This window comes from Calliopsis andreniformis, unplaced genomic scaffold (assembly GCF_051401765.1).
Source record: "Calliopsis andreniformis isolate RMS-2024a unplaced genomic scaffold, iyCalAndr_principal scaffold0007, whole genome shotgun sequence".
Classification (NCBI taxonomy): domain Eukaryota; kingdom Metazoa; phylum Arthropoda; class Insecta; order Hymenoptera; family Andrenidae; genus Calliopsis; species Calliopsis andreniformis.
Window position 1 is genome coordinate 18,200,764 of NW_027480425.1, and position 20,608 is coordinate 18,221,371.

Genomic DNA, 20,608 nt, shown 5'->3' on the forward strand with positions numbered 1-20,608 from the left:
AACGCCCTAGTGTGAAACCTAGGTTACCCGGAACGTAGAAATGTCCAGTACTTTCAGACCGGTTGCTGTTATTCGTTTCATACGATGGAAAAGCTGTTATATTTATTTTGCATTTTATGCATCGGGCGTTGACTTCTAAGGCCCTAGCTATTCCATCTGGTGGAGCAACACCCTAGAGTGCAGCCTAGGTTGCCCGGAACGTAGAAATGACCATAACTTTCATACTGGTTGCAATCATTCGTTTTATACGATGGAAAAACTGTTCTATTTATTTTGTATTTTATGCTTCTGGCGTTGACTTCTATGGCCCTACCTATTCGATCTGGTGGAGCAACGACCTAGAGTGCAGCCTAGGTAGCCCGGAACGTAGAAATGACCACAACTTTCACACTGATTGCTATTATTCGTTTTATACGAAGGAAAAACTGTAATATTTATGTTGTATATTATGCTTCTGGCGTTGCCTTCTAAGGCACTACCTATTCGATCTGGTGGAGCATCACTCTACAGTGAAGCCTAGGTTGCCCGGGACGTAGAAATGACCATAACTTTTACACTGGTAGCAATTATTCGTTTTATACAATGGAAAAACTGTTGTATTTATATTGTATTTTATGCTTCTGGCGTTGACTTCTTAGGCCCTAACTATTCGATCTGGTGGAGCAATGCCTCAGAGTTAAGTCTAGGATGCTCGAAACGCCGAAATGATCATTACTTTCACGTTTATTGCAATTATTCCTGTTATACGATGAAAAGACCGTTGTATTTTTATTGTATTTTATGCTTCAGGCGTAGGCTTCTAAGGCCGTAGCTATTCGATCTAGTGGAGCAACGCCCTAGAGTGAAGTCTTGTTTGCCCGGAACGTAGAAATGACCATTAGTTTCTCACTGGTTGCAATTATTCCTGTTATACGATGGAAGGACTGTTGTATTTTTATAGTATTTTATGCTTCTGGCGTTGACTTCTTAGGCCCTGACTATTCGATCTGGTGGAGCAGCGCCCTAGAGTGAAGCCTAGGTTACCCGGAACGTAGAAATGACCAGTACTTTCACACTGGTTGCAATTATTGGCTTTATACGATGGAAAAGCTGTTGTATTGATATTGTACTTTATCCTTCTGGCGCTGACCTCCAATTCCCTAGCTATTCGATCTGGTGCAACAACGCCCTAGGGCGAAGCCTAGGTTGCCCGGAACGTAGAAATGACCATAACTTTTACACTGGTAGCAATTATTCGTTTTATACAATGGAAAAACTGTTCTATTTATTTTGTATTTTATGCTTCTGGCGTTGACTTCTAAGGCCCTAGCTATTCGATCTAGTGGAGCAACGCCCTAGAGTGAAGTCTTGTTTGCCCGGAACGTAGAAATGACCATTAGTTTCTCACTGGTTGCAATTATTCCTGTTATACGATGGAAGGACTGTTGTATTTTTATAGTATTTTATGCTTCTGGCGTTGACTTCTTAGGCCCTGACTATTCGATCTGGTGGAGCAGCGCCCTAGAGTGAAGCCTAGGTTACCCGGAACGTAGAAATGACCAGTACTTTCACACTGGTTGCAATTATTGGCTTTATACGATGGAAAAGCTGTTGTATTGATATTGTACTTTATCCTTCTGGCGCTGACCTCCAATTCCCTAGCTATTCGATCTGGTGCAACAACGCCCTAGGGCGAAGCCTAGGTTGCCCGGAACGTAGAAATGGCCATTACTTTAAAACTGTTTGCAATTATTCGTTTTATACGATGGAGAAACTGTTTTTTTTTATTGTACTTTATGCTTCGGGCGTTGACTTCACAGGCCCTAACTGTTCGATCTGGTGGAACAACGCCCTAGAGTGAAACCTGGGTTGCCCGTATCGTAGAAATGACCATCACTTTCACACTGCTTGCAATTATTCCTTTTATACGATGGAAAAACTGTTGTATTTATGTTGTATTTTATGCTTCTGGCGTTGACTTCTAAGGCCCTAGCTATTCGATCTAGTGGAGCAACGCCCTAGAGTGAAGCCTAGGTTCCCCGGAACGTAAAAATGACCATCACTTTCAAACTGGTTGCAATTAATCCTGTTATACGATGGAAAAACTGTTGTATTTTTATTGCATTTTATGCTTCGGGCGTTCACTTCTTAGGCCCTAACTGTTTGATCTGGTGGAGCAACGCCCTAGAGTGATGCCTAGGTTCCCCGGAACGTAGAAATGTCCATTACTTTCACACTGTTTGCAGTTATTCCTTTTATACGATGGAAAAGGTGTTGTATTTATATTGTATTTTATGCTTCTGGCGTTCACTTCTTAGGCCCTAACTATTCGATCTGGTGGAACAACGCCCTAGGGTGAAGCCTAGGTTGCCCGGAACGTAGAAATGACCATTACTTTCACACTGTTTGCAATTATTCCTTTTATACGATGGATATGGTGTTGTATTTATATAGTATTTTATGCTTCTGGCGTTCGCTTCTTAGGCCCTAACTATTCGATCTGGTGGAACAACGCCCTAGGGTGAAGCCTAGGTTGCCCGGAACGTAGAAACGACCATCACTTTCAAACTGGTTGCAATTAAACCTGTTATACGATGAAAAGACCGTTGTATTTTTATTGTATTTTATGCTTCAGGCGTAGGCTTCTAAGGCCGTAGTTATACGATATGGTGGAGCACCGCCCTAGAGTGAAGCCTAGGTTACCCGGAACGTAGAAATGACCATAACTTTTACACTGGTAGCAATTATTCGTTTTATACGATGGAAAAGCTGTTGTATTTATATTGTATTTTATGCTTCTGGCGTTCACTTCTTAGGCCCTAACTGTTTGATCTGGTGGAGCAACGCCCTAGAGTGAAGCCTAGGTTGCCCGGAACGTAGAAATGACCATTACTTTCACACTGTTTGCAATTATTCCTTTTATACGATGGAAATGGTGTTGTATTTATATAGTATTTTATGCTTCTGGCGTTCGCTTCTTAGGCCCTAACTATTCGATCTGGTGAAACAACGCCCTAGGGTGAAGCCTAGGTTGCCCGGAACGTAGAAACGACCATTACTTTCAAACTGGTTGCAATTAAACCTGTTATACGATGGAAAAACTGTTGTATTTATATTGTATTTTATGCTTCTGGTGTTGACTTCTTAGGCCCTAACTATTCGATCTGGTGGAGCAATGCCTCAGAGTTAAGTCTAGGATGCCCGAAACGCCGAAATGACCATTACTTTAACACTGATTGCAATTATTCCTTTTATACGATGGAAAAACTGTTCTATTTATTTTGTATTTTATGCTTCGGGCGTTGACTTCTTTGGCCCTAACAATTCGATCTGGTGGAGCAACGCCCTAGAGTGAAGCCTAGGTTGCCTGGAACGTACAAATCACCATCACTTTCACACGGGTTGCAATTATTCCTGTTATAGGATGGAAAGACTGTTGTATTTTTATTGCATTTTATGCTTCTGGCGTTCACTTCTAAGGCCCTAACTATTCAATCTGTTGGAGCAACGCCCTAGAGTGAAGCCTAGGTTGCTCGGAATGTAGAAATGACCATAACTTTCACACTGGTTGCAATTATTCCTCTTATACGATGGAAAAGCTGTTGTATTTATATTGTATTTTATGCTTCTGGCGTTCACTTCTTAGGCCCTAACTATTCGATCTGGTGGAGCAGCTCTCTATGGTGAAGCCTAGGTTGCCCGGAACGTAGAAATGATCATAACTTTTACACTGGTAGCAATTATCCGTTTTATACAATGGAAAAACTGTTCTACTTATTTTGCATTTTATGCTTCGGGCGTTGACTTCTAAGGCCCTAACTGTTTGATCTGGTGGAGCAACGCCCTAGAGTGAAGCCTAGGTTGCCCGGAACGTGGAAATGACCATTACTTTCACACTGTTTGCAATTATTCCTTTTATACGATGGAAAAGGTGTTGTATTTATATAGTATTTTATGCTTCTGGCGTTCACTTCTTAGGCCCTAACTATTCGATCTGGTGGAACAACGCCCTAGGGTGAAGCCTAGGTTGCCCGGAACGTAGAAACGACCATTACTTTCAAACTGGTTGCAATTAAACCTGTTATACGATGGAAAAACTGTTGTATTTATATTGTATTTTATGCTTCTGGCGTTGACTTCTTAGGCCCTAACTATTCGATCTGGTGGAGCAATGCCACAGAGTTAAGTCTAGGATGCCCGAAACGCCGAAATGATCATTACTTTCACGCTTGTTGCAATTATACCTGTTATACGATGAAAAGACCGTTGTATTTTTATTGTATTTTATGCTTCAGGCGTAGGCTTCTAAGGCCGTAGCTATTCGATATGGTGGAGCACCGCCCTAGAGGCAAGCATAGGTTGCCTGGAACGTAGAAATGTCCATAACTTTCACACTGGCTGCAATTATTCGTTTTATACGATGGAAAAACTGTTGTATTTATATTGTATTTTATGCTTCTGGCGTTCACTTCTTAGGCCCTAACTATTCGATCTGGCGGAACAACGCCCTAGGGTGAAGCCTAGGTTGCGCGGAACGTAGAAATGACCATAACTTTTACACTGGTAGCAATAATTCGTTTTATACAATGGAAAAACTGTTGTATTTATATTGTATTTTATGCTTCTGGCGTTCACTTCTTAGGCCCTAACTGTTTGATCTGGTGGAGCAACGCCCTAGAGTGAAGCCTAGGTTGCCCGGAACGTAGAAATGACCATCACTTTCACACTGTTTGCAATTAAACCTGTTATACGATGGAAAAACTGTTGTATTTTTATTGCATTTTATGCTTCGGGCGTTGACTTCTAAGGCCCTAACTATTCAATCTGTTGGAGCAACGCCCTAGAGTGAAGCCTAGGTTGCTCGGAATGTAGAAATGACCATAACTTTCACACTGGTTGCAATTATTCCTTTTATGCGATGGAAAAGCTGTTGTATTTATATCGTATTTTATGCTTCTGGCGCTGACTTCTAAGGCCCTAACTATTCAATCTGTTGGAGCCACGCCCTAGAGTGAAGCCTAGGTTGCTCGGAATGTAGAAATGACCATAACTTTCACACTGGTTGCAATTATTCGTTTTATACGATGGAAAAACTGTTGTATTTATATTGTATTTTATGCTTCTGGCGTTCACTTCTTAGGCCCTAACTATTCGACCTGGTGGAGCAATGCCTCAGAGTTAAGTCTAGGATGCCCGAAACGCCGAAATGATCATTACTTTCACGCTTGTTGCAATTATTCCTGTTATACGATGAAAAAGCTGTTGTATTTATATTGTATTTTATGCTTCTGGCGTTCACTTCTTAGGCCCTAACTATTCGATCTGGTGGAACAACGGCCTAGGGTGAAGACTAGGTTGCCCGGAACGTAGAAATGACCATCACTTTCAAACTGGTTGCAGTTAATCCTGTTATACGATGGAAAAACTGTTGTATTTTTATTGCATTTTATGCTTCGGGCGTTGACTTCTAAGGCCCTAACTATTCAATCTGCTGGAGCAACGCCCTAGAGTGAAGCCTAGGTTGCTCGGAATGTAGAAATGACCATAACTTTCACACTGGTTGCAATTATTCCTTTTATACGATGGAAAAGCTGTTGTATTTATATTGTATTTTATGCTTCTGGCGTTCACTACTTAGGCCCTAACTATTCGATCTGGTGGAACAACGACCTAGGGTGAAGCCTAGGTTGCCCGGAACGTAGAAATGACCATCACTTTCACACGGGTTGCAATTATTCCTGTTATAGGATGGAAAAGCTGTTGTATTTATATAGTATTTTATGCTTCTGTCGTTGACTTCTAAGGCCCTAGCTATTCGATATAGTGGAGCAACGCCCTAGAGTGAAGCCTAGGTTGCCCGGAACGTAGAAATGACCATCACTTTCAAACTGGTTGCAATTAATCCTGTTATACGATGGAAAAACTGTTGTATTTTTATTGCATTTTATGCTTCGGGCGTTGACTTCTAAGGCCATAACTATTCAATCTGTTGGAGCAACGCCCTAGAGTGAAGCCTAGGTTGCCCGGAACGTAGAAATGACCATTACTTTCACACTGTTTGCAATTATTCCTTTTATACGATGGAAAAGCTGTGGTATTTATATTGTATTTTATGCTGCTGGCGTTCACTTCTTAGGCCCTAACTATTCGATCTGGTGGAACAACGCCCTAGGGTGAAGCCTAGGTTGCCCGGAACGTAGAAATGACCATCACTTTCACACTGTTTGCAATTAAACCTGTTATACGATGGAAAAACTGTTGTATTTTTATTGCATTTTATGCTTCGGGCGTTGACTTCTAAGGCCCTAACTATTCAATCTGTTGGAGCAACGCCCTAGAGTGAAGCCTAGGTTGCTCGGAATGTAGAAATGACCATAACTTTCACACTGGTTGCAATTATTCCTTTTATGCGATGGAAAAGCTGTTGTATTTATATCGTATTTTATGCTTCTGGCGCTGACTTCTAAGGCCCTAACTATTCAATCTGTTGGAGCAACGCCCTAGAGTGAAGCCTAGGTTGCTCGGAATGTAGAAATGACCATAACTTTCACACTGGTTGCAATTATTCGTTTTATACGATGGAAAAACTGTTGTATTTATACCGTATTTTACGCTTCTGGCGTTCACTTCTTAGGCCCTAACTATTCGATCTGGTGGAACAACGCTCTAGAGTGAAGCCTAGGTTGCCTGGAACGTAGAAATGACCATAACTTTCACACTGGTTGCAATTATTCGTTTTATGCAATGGAAAAACTGTTGTATTTATATTGTATTTTATGCTTCTGGCGTTGACTTCTTAGGCCCTAAATATTCGATCTGGTGGAGCAATGCCTCAGAGTTAAGTCTAGGATGCCCGAAACGCCGAAATGATCATTACTTTCACGCTTGTTGCAATTATTCCTGTTATACGATGAAAAAGCTGTTGTATTTATATTGTATTTTATGCTTCTGGCGTTCACTTCTTAGGCCCTAACTATTCGATCTGGTGGAACAACGGCCTAGGGTGAAGACTAGGTTGCCCGGAACGTAGAAATGACCATCACTTTCAAACTGGTTGCAGTTAATCCTGTTATACGATGGAAAAACTGTTGTATTTTTATTGCATTTTATGCTTCGGGCGTTGACTTCTAAGGCCCTAACTATTCAATCTGCTGGAGCAACGCCCTAGAGTGAAGCCTAGGTTGCTCGGAATGTAGAAATGACCATAACTTTCACACTGGTTGCAATTATTCCTTTTATACGATGGAAAAGCTGTTGTATTTATATTGTATTTTATGCTTCTGGCGTTCACTACTTAGGCCCTAACTATTCGATCTGGTGGAACAACGACCTAGGGTGAAGCCTAGGTTGCCCGGAACGTAGAAATGACCATCACTTTCACACGGGTTGCAATTATTCCTGTTATAGGATGGAAAAGCTGTTGTATTTATATAGTATTTTATGCTTCTGTCGTTGACTTCTAAGGCCCTAGCTATTCGATATAGTGGAGCAACGCCCTAGAGTGAAGCCTAGGTTGCCCGGAACGTAGAAATGACCATCACTTTCAAACTGGTTGCAATTAATCCTGTTATACGATGGAAAAACTGTTGTATTTTTATTGCATTTTATGCTTCGGGCGTTGACTTCTAAGGCCATAACTATTCAATCTGTTGGAGCAACGCCCTAGAGTGAAGCCTAGGTTGCCCGGAACGTAGAAATGACCATTACTTTCACACTGTTTGCAATTATTCCTTTTATACGATGGAAAAGCTGTGGTATTTATATTGTATTTTATGCTGCTGGCGTTCACTTCTTAGGCCCTAACTATTCGATCTGGTGGAACAACGCCCTAGGGTGAAGCCTAGGTTGCCCGGAACGTAGAAATGACCATCACTTTCACACTGTTTGCAATTAAACCTGTTATACGATGGAAAAACTGTTGTATTTTTATTGCATTTTATGCTTCGGGCGTTGACTTCTAAGGCCCTAACTATTCAATCTGTTGGAGCAACGCCCTAGAGTGAAGCCTAGGTTGCTCGGAATGTAGAAATGACCATAACTTTCACACTGGTTGCAATTATTCCTTTTATGCGATGGAAAAGCTGTTGTATTTATATCGTATTTTATGCTTCTGGCGCTGACTTCTAAGGCCCTAACTATTCAATCTGTTGGAGCAACGCCCTAGAGTGAAGCCTAGGTTGCTCGGAATGTAGAAATGACCATAACTTTCACACTGGTTGCAATTATTCGTTTTATACGATGGAAAAACTGTTGTATTTATACCGTATTTTACGCTTCTGGCGTTCACTTCTTAGGCCCTAACTATTCGATCTGGTGGAACAACGCTCTAGAGTGAAGCCTAGGTTGCCTGGAACGTAGAAATGACCATAACTTTCACACTGGTTGCAATTATTCGTTTTATACGCTGGAAAAACTGTTGTATTTTTATTGTATTTTATGCTTCTGGCGTTCACTTCTTAGGCCCTAACTATTCGATCTGGTGGAACAACGCCCTAGGGAGAAGCCTAGGTTGCCCGGAAAGTAGAAATGACCATAACTTTCACACTGGTTGCAATTATTCGTTTTATACGCTGGAAAAACTGTTGTATTTATATTGTATTTTATGCTTCTGGCGTTCACTTCTTAGGCCCTAACTATTCGACCTGGTGGAACAACGCCCTAGGGTGAAGCCTACGCTGCTCGGAATGTAGAAATGACCATAACTTTCACACTGGTTGCAATTATTCGTTTGATACGATGGAAAAACTGTTGTATTTATATTGTATTTTATGCTTCTGGCGATCACTTCTTAGGCCCTAACTATTCGACCTGGTGGAACAACGCCCTAGGGTGAAGCCTAGGTTGCCCGGAACGTAGAAATGACCATCACTTTCAAACTGGTTGCAATTAATCCTGTTATACGATGGAAAAACTGTTGTATTTTTATTGCATTTTATGCTTCGGGCGTTGACTTCTAAGGACCTAACTATTCAGTCTGTTGGAGCAACGCCCTAGAGTGAAGCCTAGGTTGCTCGGAATGTAGAAATGACCATAACTTTCACACTGGTTGCAATTATTCCTTTTATACGATGGAAAAGCTGTTGTATTTATATTGTATTTTATGCTTCTGGCGTTCACTACTTAGGCCCTAACTATTCGATCTGGTGGAACAACGACCTAGGGTGAAGCCTAGGTTGCCCGGAACGTAGAAATGACCATCACTTTCACACGGGTTGCAATTATTCCTGTTATAGGATGGAAAAGCTGTTGTATTTATATAGTATTTTATGCTTCTGTCGTTGACTTCTAAGACCCTAGCTATTCGATATAGTGGAGCAACGCCCTAGAGTGAAGCCTAGGTTGCCCGGAACGTAGAAATGACCATCACTTTCAAACTGGTTGCAATTATTCGTTTTATACGATGGAAAAACTGTTGTATTTATACCGTATTTTACGCTTCTGGCGTTCACTTCTTAGGCCCTAACTATTCGATCTGGTGGAACAACGCTCTAGAGTGAAGCCTAGGTTGCCTGGAACGTAGAAATGACCATAACTTTCACACTGGTTGCAATTATTCGTTTGATACGCTGGAAAAACTGTTGTATTTTTATTGTATTTTATGCTTCTGGCGTTCACTTCTTAGGCCCTAACTATTCGATCTGGTGGAACAACGCCCTAGGGAGAAGCCTAGGTTGCCCGGAAAGTAGAAACGACCATAACTTTCACACTGGTTGCAATTATTCGTTTTATACGCTGGAAAAACTGTTGTATTTATATTGTATTTTATGCTTCTGGCGTTCACTTCTTAGGCCCTAACTATTCGACCTGGTGGAACAACGCCCTAGGGTGAAGCCTACGCTGCTCGGAATGTAGAAATGACCATAACTTTCACACTGGTTGCAATTATTCGTTTGATACGATGGAAAAACTGTTGTATTTATATTGTATTTTATGCTTCTGGCGATCACTTCTTAGGCCCTAACTATTCGACCTGGTGGAACAACGCCCTAGGGTGAAGCCTAGGTTGCCCGGAACGTAGAAATGACCATCACTTTCAAACTGGTTGCAATTAATCCTGTTATACGATGGAAAAACTGTTGTATTTTTATATCATTTTATGCTTCGGGCGTTGACTTCTAAGGACCTAACTATTCAGTCTGTTGGAGCAACGCCCTAGAGTGAAGCCTAGGTTGCTCGGAATGTAGAAATGACCATAACTTTCACACTGGTTGCAATTATTCCTTTTATACGATGGAAAAGCTGTTGTATTTATATTGTATTTTATGCTTCTGGCGTTCACTACTTAGGCCCTAACTATTCGATCTGGTGGAACAACGACCTAGGGTGAAGCCTAGGTTGCCCGGAACGTAGAAATGACCATCACTTTCACACGGGTTGCAATTATTCCTGTTATAGGATGGAAAAGCTGTTGTATTTATATAGTATTTTATGCTTCTGTCGTTGACTTCTAAGACCCTAGCTATTCGATATAGTGGAGCAACGCCCTAGAGTGAAGCCTAGGTTGCCCGGAACGTAGAAATGACCATCACTTTCAAACTGGTTGCAATCAATCCTGTTATACGATGGAAAAACTGTTGTATTTTTATTGCATTTTATGCTTCGGGCGTTGACTTCTAAGGCCATAACTATTCAATCTGTTGGAGCAACGCCCTAGAGTGAAGCCTGGGTTGCTCGGAATGTAGAAATGACCATAACTTTCACACTGGTTGCAATTATTCGTTTTATACGATGGAAAAACTGTTGTATTTATATTGTATTTTATGCTTCTGGCGTTCACTTCTTAGGCCCTAACTATTCGACCTGGTGGAACAACGCCCTAGGGTGAAGCCTAGGTTGCCCGGAACGTAGAAATGACCATAACTTTTACACTGGTAGCAATTATTCGTTTTATACAATGGAAAAACTGTTGTATTTATTGTATTTTATGCTTCTGGCGTTGACTTCTTAGGCCCTAACCATTCGATCTGGTGGAGCAATGCCACAGAGTTAAGTCTAGGATGCCCGAAACGCCGAAATGATCATTGCTTTCACGCTTGTTGCAATTATTCCTGTTATACGATGAAAAGACCGTTGTATTTTTATTGTATTTTATGCTTCAGGCGTAGGCTTCTAAGGCCGTAGCTATTCGATATGGTGGAGCACCGCCCTAGAGTGAAGCCTAGGTTGCCCGGAACGTAGAAATGACCATAACTTTTACACTGGTAGCAATTATTCGTTTTATACAATGGAAAAACTGTTCTATTTATTTTGTATTTTATGCTTCGGGCGTTGACTTCTAAGGCCCAAACTGTTTGATCTGGTGGAGCAACGCCCTAGAGTGAAGCCTAGGTTGCCTGGAACGTACAAATGACCATCACTTTCACACGGGTTGCAATTATTCCTGTTATAGGATGGAAAGACTGTTGTATTTTTATTGCATTTTATGCTTCTGGCGTTCACTTCTTAGGCCCTGACTATTCGATCTGGTGGAAAAAGCCCTAGGGTGAAGCCCAGGTTGCCCGGAACATAGAAATGACCATAACTTTTACACTGGTAGCAATTATTCGTTTTATACAATGGAAAAACTGTTGTATTTATATTGTATTTTATGCTTCTGGCGTTGACTTCTTAGGCCCTAACTATTCTACCTGGTGGAGCAACGCCCTAGGGTGAAGCCTAGGTTGCCCGGAACGTAGAAATGACCATAACTTTTACACTGGTAGCAATTATTCGTTTTATACAATGGAAAAACTGTTGTATTTATATTGTATTTTACGGTTCTGGCGTTGACTTCTAAGGCCCTGACTGTTTGATCTGGTGGAGCAACGCCCTAGAGTGAAGCCTAGGTTGCGCGGAACGTAGGAATGACAATTACTTTCACACTGTTTGCAATTATTCCTGTTACACGATGCAAAAGCTGTTGTATTTATATCGTATTTTATGCTTCTGGCGTTGACTTCTAAGGACCTAACTATTGGATCTGGTGGAGCAACGCTCTAGAGTGAAGTCTAGTTTGCCCCGAACGTAGAAATGAGCAGTGCCTTCACACTGTTTGCAATTATTCCTTTTATACGATGCAAAAGCTGTTGTATTTATATCCTATTTTATGCTTCTGGCGTTGACTTCTTTGGACCTAACTATTCGATCTGGTGGAGCAACGCCCTAGAGTGAAGCCTAGGTTGCTCGGAATGTAGAAATAACCATAACTTTCACACTGGTTGCAATTATTCGTTTTTTACGATGGAAAAGCTGTTGTATTTATATTGTATTTTATGACTCTGGCGTTGACTTCTAAGGCCCTAACTATTCGATCTAGTGGAGCAACGCCCTAGAGTGAAGCCTAGGTTGCCCGGAACGTAGAAATGACCATCACTTTCAAACTGGTTGCAATCAATCCTGTTATACGATGGAAAAACTGTTGTATTTTTATTGCATTTTATGCTTCGGGCGTTGACTTCTAAGGCCATAACTATTCAATCTGTTGGAGCAACGCCCTAGAGTGAAGCCTGGGTTGCTCGGAATGTAGAAATGACCATAACTTTCACACTGGTTGCAATTATTCGTTTTATACGATGGAAAAACTGTTGTATTTATATTGTATTTTATGCTTCTGGCGTTCACTTCTTAGGCCCTAACTATTCGACCTGGTGGAACAACGCCCTAGGGTGAAGCCTAGGTTGCCCGGAACGTAGAAATGACCATAACTTTTACACTGGAAGCAATTATTCGTTTTATACAATGGAAAAACTGTTGTATTTATTGTATTTTATGCTTCTGGCGTTGACTTCTTAGGCCCTAACCATTCGATCTGGTGGAGCAATGCCACAGAGTTAAGTCTAGGATGCCCGAAACGCCGAAATGATCATTGCTTTCACGCTTGTTGCAATTATTCCTGTTATACGATGAAAAGACCGTTGTATTTTTATTGTATTTTATGCTTCAGGCGTAGGCTTCTAAGGCCGTAGCTATTCGATATGGTGGAGCACCGCCCTAGAGTGAAGCCTAGGTTGCCCGGAACGTAGAAATGACCATAACTTTTACACTGGTAGCAATTATTCGTTTTATACAATGGAAAAACTGTTCTATTTATTTTGTATTTTATGCTTCGGGCGTTGACTTCTAAGGCCCAAACTGTTTGATCTGGTGGAGCAACGCCCTAGAGTGAAGCCTAGGTTGCCTGGAACGTACAAATGACCATCACTTTCACACGGGTTGCAATTATTCCTGTTATAGGATGGAAAGACTGTTGTATTTTTATTGCATTTTATGCTTCTGGCGTTCACTTCTTAGGCCCTGACTATTCGATCTGGTGGAAAAAGCCCTAGGGTGAAGCCCAGGTTGCCCGGAACATAGAAATGACCATAACTTTTACACTGGTAGCAATTATTCGTTTTATACAATGGAAAAACTGTTGTATTTATATTGTATTTTATGCTTCTGGCGTTGACTTCTTAGGCCCTAACTATTCTACCTGGTGGAGCAACGCCCTAGGGTGAAGCCTAGGTTGCCCGGAACGTAGAAATGACCATAACTTTTACACTGGTAGCAATTATTCGTTTTATACAATGGAAAAACTGTTGTATTTATATTGTATTTTACGGTTCTGGCGTTGACTTCTAAGGCCCTGACTGTTTGATCTGGTGGAGCAACGCCCTAGAGTGAAGCCTAGGTTGCCCGGAACGTAGGAATGACAATTACTTTCACACTGTTTGCAATTATTCCTGTTACACGATGCAAAAGCTGTTGTATTTATATCGTATTTTATGCTTCTGGCGTTGACTTCTAAGGACCTAACTATTGGATCTGGTGGAGCAACGCTCTAGAGTGAAGTCTAGTTTGCCCCGAACGTAGAAATGAGCAGTGCCTTCACACTGTTTGCAATTATTCCTTTTATACGATGCAAAAGCTGTTGTATTTATATCCTATTTTATGCTTCTGGCGTTGACTTCTTTGGACCTAACTATTCGATCTGGTGGAGCAACGCCCTAGAGTGAAGCCTAGGTTGCTCGGAATGTAGAAATAACCATAACTTTCACACTGGTTGCAATTATTCGTTTTTTACGATGGAAAAGCTGTTGTATTTATATTGTATTTTATGACTCTGGCGTTGACTTCTAAGGCCCTAACTATTCGATCTAGTGGAGCAACGCCCTAGAGTGAAGCCTAGGTTGCCCGGAACGTAGAAATGACCATCACTTTCAAACTGGTTGCAATCAATCCTGTTATACGATGGAAAAACTGTTGTATTTTTATTGCATTTTATGCTTCGGGCGTTGACTTCTAAGGCCATAACTATTCAATCTGTTGGAGCAACGCCCTAGAGTGAAGCCTGGGTTGCTCGGAATGTAGAAATGACCATAACTTTCACACTGGTTGCAATTATTCGTTTTATACGATGGAAAAACTGTTGTATTTATATTGTATTTTATGCTTCTGGCGTTCACTTCTTAGGCCCTAACTATTCGACCTGGTGGAACAACGCCCTAGGGTGAAGCCTAGGTTGCCCGGAACGTAGAAATGACCATAACTTTTACACTGGTAGCAATTATTCGTTTTATACAATGGAAAAACTGTTGTATTTATTGTATTTTATGCTTCTGGCGTTGACTTCTTAGGCCCTAACCATTCGATCTGGTGGAGCAATGCCACAGAGTTAAGTCTAGGATGCCCGAAACGCCGAAATGATCATTGCTTTCACGCTTGTTGCAATTATTCCTGTTATACGATGAAAAGACCGTTGTATTTTTATTGTATTTTATGCTTCAGGCGTAGGCTTCTAAGGCCGTAGCTATTCGATATGGTGGAGCACCGCCCTAGAGTGAAGCCTAGGTTGCCCGGAACGTAGAAATGACCATAACTTTTACACTGGTAGCAATTATTCGTTTTATACAATGGAAAAACTGTTCTATTTATTTTGTATTTTATGCTTCGGGCGTTGACTTCTAAGGCCCAAACTGTTTGATCTGGTGGAGCAACGCCCTAGAGTGAAGCCTAGGTTGCCTGGAACGTACAAATGACCATCACTTTCACACGGGTTGCAATTATTCCTGTTATAGGATGGAAAGACTGTTGTATTTTTATTGCATTTTATGCTTCTGGCGTTCACTTCTTAGGCCCTGACTATTCGATCTGGTGGAAAAAGCCCTAGGGTGAAGCCCAGGTTGCCCGGAACATAGAAATGACCATAACTTTTACACTGGTAGCAATTATTCGTTTTATACAATGGAAAAACTGTTGTATTTATATTGTATTTTATGCTTCTGGCGTTGACTTCTTAGGCCCTAACTATTCTACCTGGTGGAGCAACGCCCTAGGGTGAAGCCTAGGTTGCCCGGAACGTAGAAATGACCATAACTTTTACACTGGTAGCAATTATTCGTTTTATACAATGGAAAAACTGTTGTATTTATATTGTATTTTACGGTTCTGGCGTTGACTTCTAAGGCCCTGACTGTTTGATCTGGTGGAGCAACGCCCTAGAGTGAAGCCTAGGTTGCCCGGAACGTAGGAATGACAATTACTTTCACACTGTTTGCAATTATTCCTGTTACACGATGCAAAAGCTGTTGTATTTATATCGTATTTTATGCTTCTGGCGTTCACTTCTTAGGCCCTAACTATTCGATCTGGTGGAGCAGCTCTCTATGGTGAAGCCTAGGTTGCCCGGAACGTAGAAATGATCATAACTTTTACACTGGTAGCAATTATCCGTTTTATACAATGGAAAAACTGTTCTACTTATTTTGCATTTTATGCTTCGGGCGTTGACTTCTAAGGCCCTAACTGTTTGATCTGGTGGAGCAACGCCCTAGAGTGAAGCCTAGGTTGCCCGGAACGTGGAAATGACCATTACTTTCACACTGTTTGCAATTATTCCTTTTATACGATGGAAAAGGTGTTGTATTTATATAGTATTTTATGCTTCTGGCGTTCACTTCTTAGGCCCTAACTATTCGATCTGGTGGAACAACGCCCTAGGGTGAAGCCTAGGTTGCCCGGAACGTAGAAACGACCATTACTTTCAAACTGGTTGCAATTAAACCTGTTATACGATGGAAAAACTGTTGTATTTATATTGTATTTTATGCTTCTGGCGTTGACTTCTTAGGCCCTAACTATTCGATCTGGTGGAGCAATGCCACAGAGTTAAGTCTAGGATGCCCGAAACGCCGAAATGATCATTACTTTCACGCTTGTTGCAATTATACCTGTTATACGATGAAAAGACCGTTGTATTTTTATTGTATTTTATGCTTCAGGCGTAGGCTTCTAAGGCCGTAGCTATTCGATATGGTGGAGCACCGCCCTAGAGGCAAGCATAGGTTGCCTGGAACGTAGAAATGTCCATAACTTTCACACTGGCTGCAATTATTCGTTTTATACGATGGAAAAACTGTTGTATTTATATTGTATTTTATGCTTCTGGCGTTCACTTCTTAGGCCCTAACTATTCGATCTGGCGGAACAACGCCCTAGGGTGAAGCCTAGGTTGCGCGGAACGTAGAAATGACCATAACTTTTACACTGGTAGCAATAATTCGTTTTATACAATGGAAAAACTGTTGTATTTATATTGTATTTTATGCTTCTGGCGTTCACTTCTTAGGCCCTAACTGTTTGATCTGGTGGAGCAACGCCCTAGAGTGAAGCCTAGGTTGCCCGGAACGTAGAAATGACCATCACTTTCACACTGTTTGCAATTAAACCTGTTATACGATGGAAAAACTGTTGTATTTTTATTGCATTTTATGCTTCGGGCGTTGACTTCTAAGGCCCTAACTATTCAATCTGTTGGAGCAACGCCCTAGAGTGAAGCCTAGGTTGCTCGGAATGTAGAAATGACCATAACTTTCACACTGGTTGCAATTATTCCTTTTATGCGATGGAAAAGCTGTTGTATTTATATCGTATTTTATGCTTCTGGCGCTGACTTCTAAGGCCCTAACTATTCAATCTGTTGGAGCCACGCCCTAGAGTGAAGCCTAGGTTGCTCGGAATGTAGAAATGACCATAACTTTCACACTGGTTGCAATTATTCGTTTTATACGATGGAAAAACTGTTGTATTTATATTGTATTTTATGCTTCTGGCGTTCACTTCTTAGGCCCTAACTATTCGACCTGGTGGAGCAATGCCTCAGAGTTAAGTCTAGGATGCCCGAAACGCCGAAATGATCATTACTTTCACGCTTGTTGCAATTATTCCTGTTATACGATGAAAAAGCTGTTGTATTTATATTGTATTTTATGCTTCTGGCGTTCACTTCTTAGGCCCTAACTATTCGATCTGGTGGAACAACGGCCTAGGGTGAAGACTAGGTTGCCCGGAACGTAGAAATGACCATCACTTTCAAACTGGTTGCAGTTAATCCTGTTATACGATGGAAAAACTGTTGTATTTTTATTGCATTTTATGCTTCGGGCGTTGACTTCTAAGGCCCTAACTATTCAATCTGCTGGAGCAACGCCCTAGAGTGAAGCCTAGGTTGCTCGGAATGTAGAAATGACCATAACTTTCACACTGGTTGCAATTATTCCTTTTATACGATGGAAAAGCTGTTGTATTTATATTGTATTTTATGCTTCTGGCGTTCACTACTTAGGCCCTAACTATTCGATCTGGTGGAACAACGACCTAGGGTGAAGCCTAGGTTGCCCGGAACGTAGAAATGACCATCACTTTCACACGGGTTGCAATTATTCCTGTTATAGGATGGAAAAGCTGTTGTATTTATATAGTATTTTATGCTTCTGTCGTTGACTTCTAAGGCCCTAGCTATTCGATATAGTGGAGCAACGCCCTAGAGTGAAGCCTAGGTTGCCCGGAACGTAGAAATGACCATCACTTTCAAACTGGTTGCAATTAATCCTGTTATACGATGGAAAAACTGTTGTATTTTTATTGCATTTTATGCTTCGGGCGTTGACTTCTAAGGCCATAACTATTCAATCTGTTGGAGCAACGCCCTAGAGTGAAGCCTAGGTTGCCCGGAACGTAGAAATGACCATTACTTTCACACTGTTTGCAATTATTCCTTTTATACGATGGAAAAGCTGTGGTATTTATATTGTATTTTATGCTGCTGGCGTTCACTTCTTAGGCCCTAACTATTCGATCTGGTGGAACAACGCCCTAGGGTGAAGCCTAGGTTGCCCGGAACGTAGAAATGACCATCACTTTCACACTGTTTGCAATTAAACCTGTTATACGATGGAAAAACTGTTGTATTTTTATTGCATTTTATGCTTCGGGCGTTGACTTCTAAGGCCCTAACTATTCAATCTGTTGGAGCAACGCCCTAGAGTGAAGCCTAGGTTGCTCGGAATGTAGAAATGACCATAACTTTCACACTGGTTGCAATTATTCCTTTTATGCGATGGAAAAGCTGTTGTATTTATATCGTATTTTATGCTTCTGGCGCTGACTTCTAAGGCCCTAACTATTCAATCTGTTGGAGCAACGCCCTAGAGTGAAGCCTAGGTTGCTCGGAATGTAGAAATGACCATAACTTTCACACTGGTTGCAATTATTCGTTTTATACGATGGAAAAACTGTTGTATTTATACCGTATTTTACGCTTCTGGCGTTCACTTCTTAGGCCCTAACTATTCGATCTGGTGGAACAACGCTCTAGAGTGAAGCCTAGGTTGCCTGGAACGTAGAAATGACCATAACTTTCACACTGGTTGCAATTATTCGTTTTATGCAATGGAAAAACTGTTGTATTTATATTGTATTTTATGCTTCTGGCGTTGACTTCTTAGGCCCTAAATATTCGATCTGGTGGAGCAATGCCTCAGAGTTAAGTCTAGGATGCCCGAAACGCCGAAATGATCATTACTTTCACGCTTGTTGCAATTATTCCTGTTATACGATGAAAAAGCTGTTGTATTTATATTGTATTTTATGCTTCTGGCGTTCACTTCTTAGGCCCTAACTATTCGATCTGGTGGAACAACGGCCTAGGGTGAAGACTAGGTTGCCCGGAACGTAGAAATGACCATCACTTTCAAACTGGTTGCAGTTAATCCTGTTATACGATGGAAAAACTGTTGTATTTTTATTGCATTTTATGCTTCGGGCGTTGACTTCTAAGGCCCTAACTATTCAATCTGCTGGAGCAACGCCCTAGAGTGAAGCCTAGGTTGCTCGGAATGTAGAAATGACCATAACTTTCACACTGGTTGCAATTATTCCTTTTATACGATGGAAAAGCTGTTGTATTTATATTGTATTTTATGCTTCTGGCGTTCACTACTTAGGCCCTAACTATTCGATCTGGTGGAACAACGACCTAGGGTGAAGCCTAGGTTGCCCGGAACGTAGAAATGACCATCACTTTCACACGGGTTGCAATTATTCCTGTTATAGGATGGAAAAGCTGTTGTATTTATATAGTATTTTATGCTTCTGTCGTTGACTTCTAAGGCCCTAGCTATTCGATATAGTGGAGCAACGCCCTAGAGTGAAGCCTAGGTTGCCCGGAACGTAGAAATGACCATCACTTTCAAACTGGTTGCAATTAATCCTGTTATACGATGGAAAAACTGTTGTATTTTTATTGCATTTTATGCTTCGGGCGTTGACTTCTAAGGCCATAACTATTCAATCTGTTGGAGCAACGCCCTAGAGTGAAGCCTAGGTTGCCCGGAACGTAGAAATGACCATTACTTTCACACTGTTTGCAATTATTCCTTTTATACGATGGAAAAGCTGTGGTATTTATATTGTATTTTATGCTGCTGGCGTTCACTTCTTAGGCCCTAACTATTCGATCTGGTGGAACAACGCCCTAGGGTGAAGCCTAGGTTGCCCGGAACGTAGAAATGACCATCACTTTCACACTGTTTGCAATTAAACCTGTTATACGATGGAAAAACTGTTGTATTTTTATTGCATTTTATGCTTCGGGCGTTGACTTCTAAGGCCCTAACTATTCAATCTGTTGGAGCAACGCCCTAGAGTGAAGCCTAGGTTGCTCGGAATGTAGAAATGACCATAACTTTCACACTGGTTGCAATTATTCCTTTTATGCGATGGAAAAGCTGTTGTATTTATATCGTATTTTATGCTTCTGGCGCTGACTTCTAAGGCCCTAACTATTCAATCTGTTGGAGCAACGCCCTAGAGTGAAGCCTAGGTTGCTCGGAATGTAGAAATGACCATAACTTTCACACTGGTTGCAATTATTCGTTTTATACGATGGAAAAACTGTTGTATTTATACCGTATTTTACGCTTCTGGCGTTCACTTCTTAGGCCCTAACTATTCGATCTGGTGGAACAACGCTCTAGAGTGAAGCCTAGGTTGCCTGGAACGTAGAAATGACCATAACTTTCACACTGGTTGCAATTATTCGTTTTATACGCTGGAAAAACTGTTGTATTTTTATTGTATTTTATGCTTCTGGCGTTCACTTCTTAGGCCCTAACTATTCGATCTGGTGGAACAACGCCCTAGGGAGAAGCCTAGGTTGCCCGGAAAGTAGAAATGACCATAACTTTCACACTGGTTGCAATTATTCGTTTTATACGCTGGAAAAACTGTTGTATTTATATTGTATTTTATGCTTCTGGCGTTCACTTCTTAGGCCCTAACTATTCGACCTGGTGGAACAACGCCCTAGGGTGAAGCCTACGCTGCTCGGAAT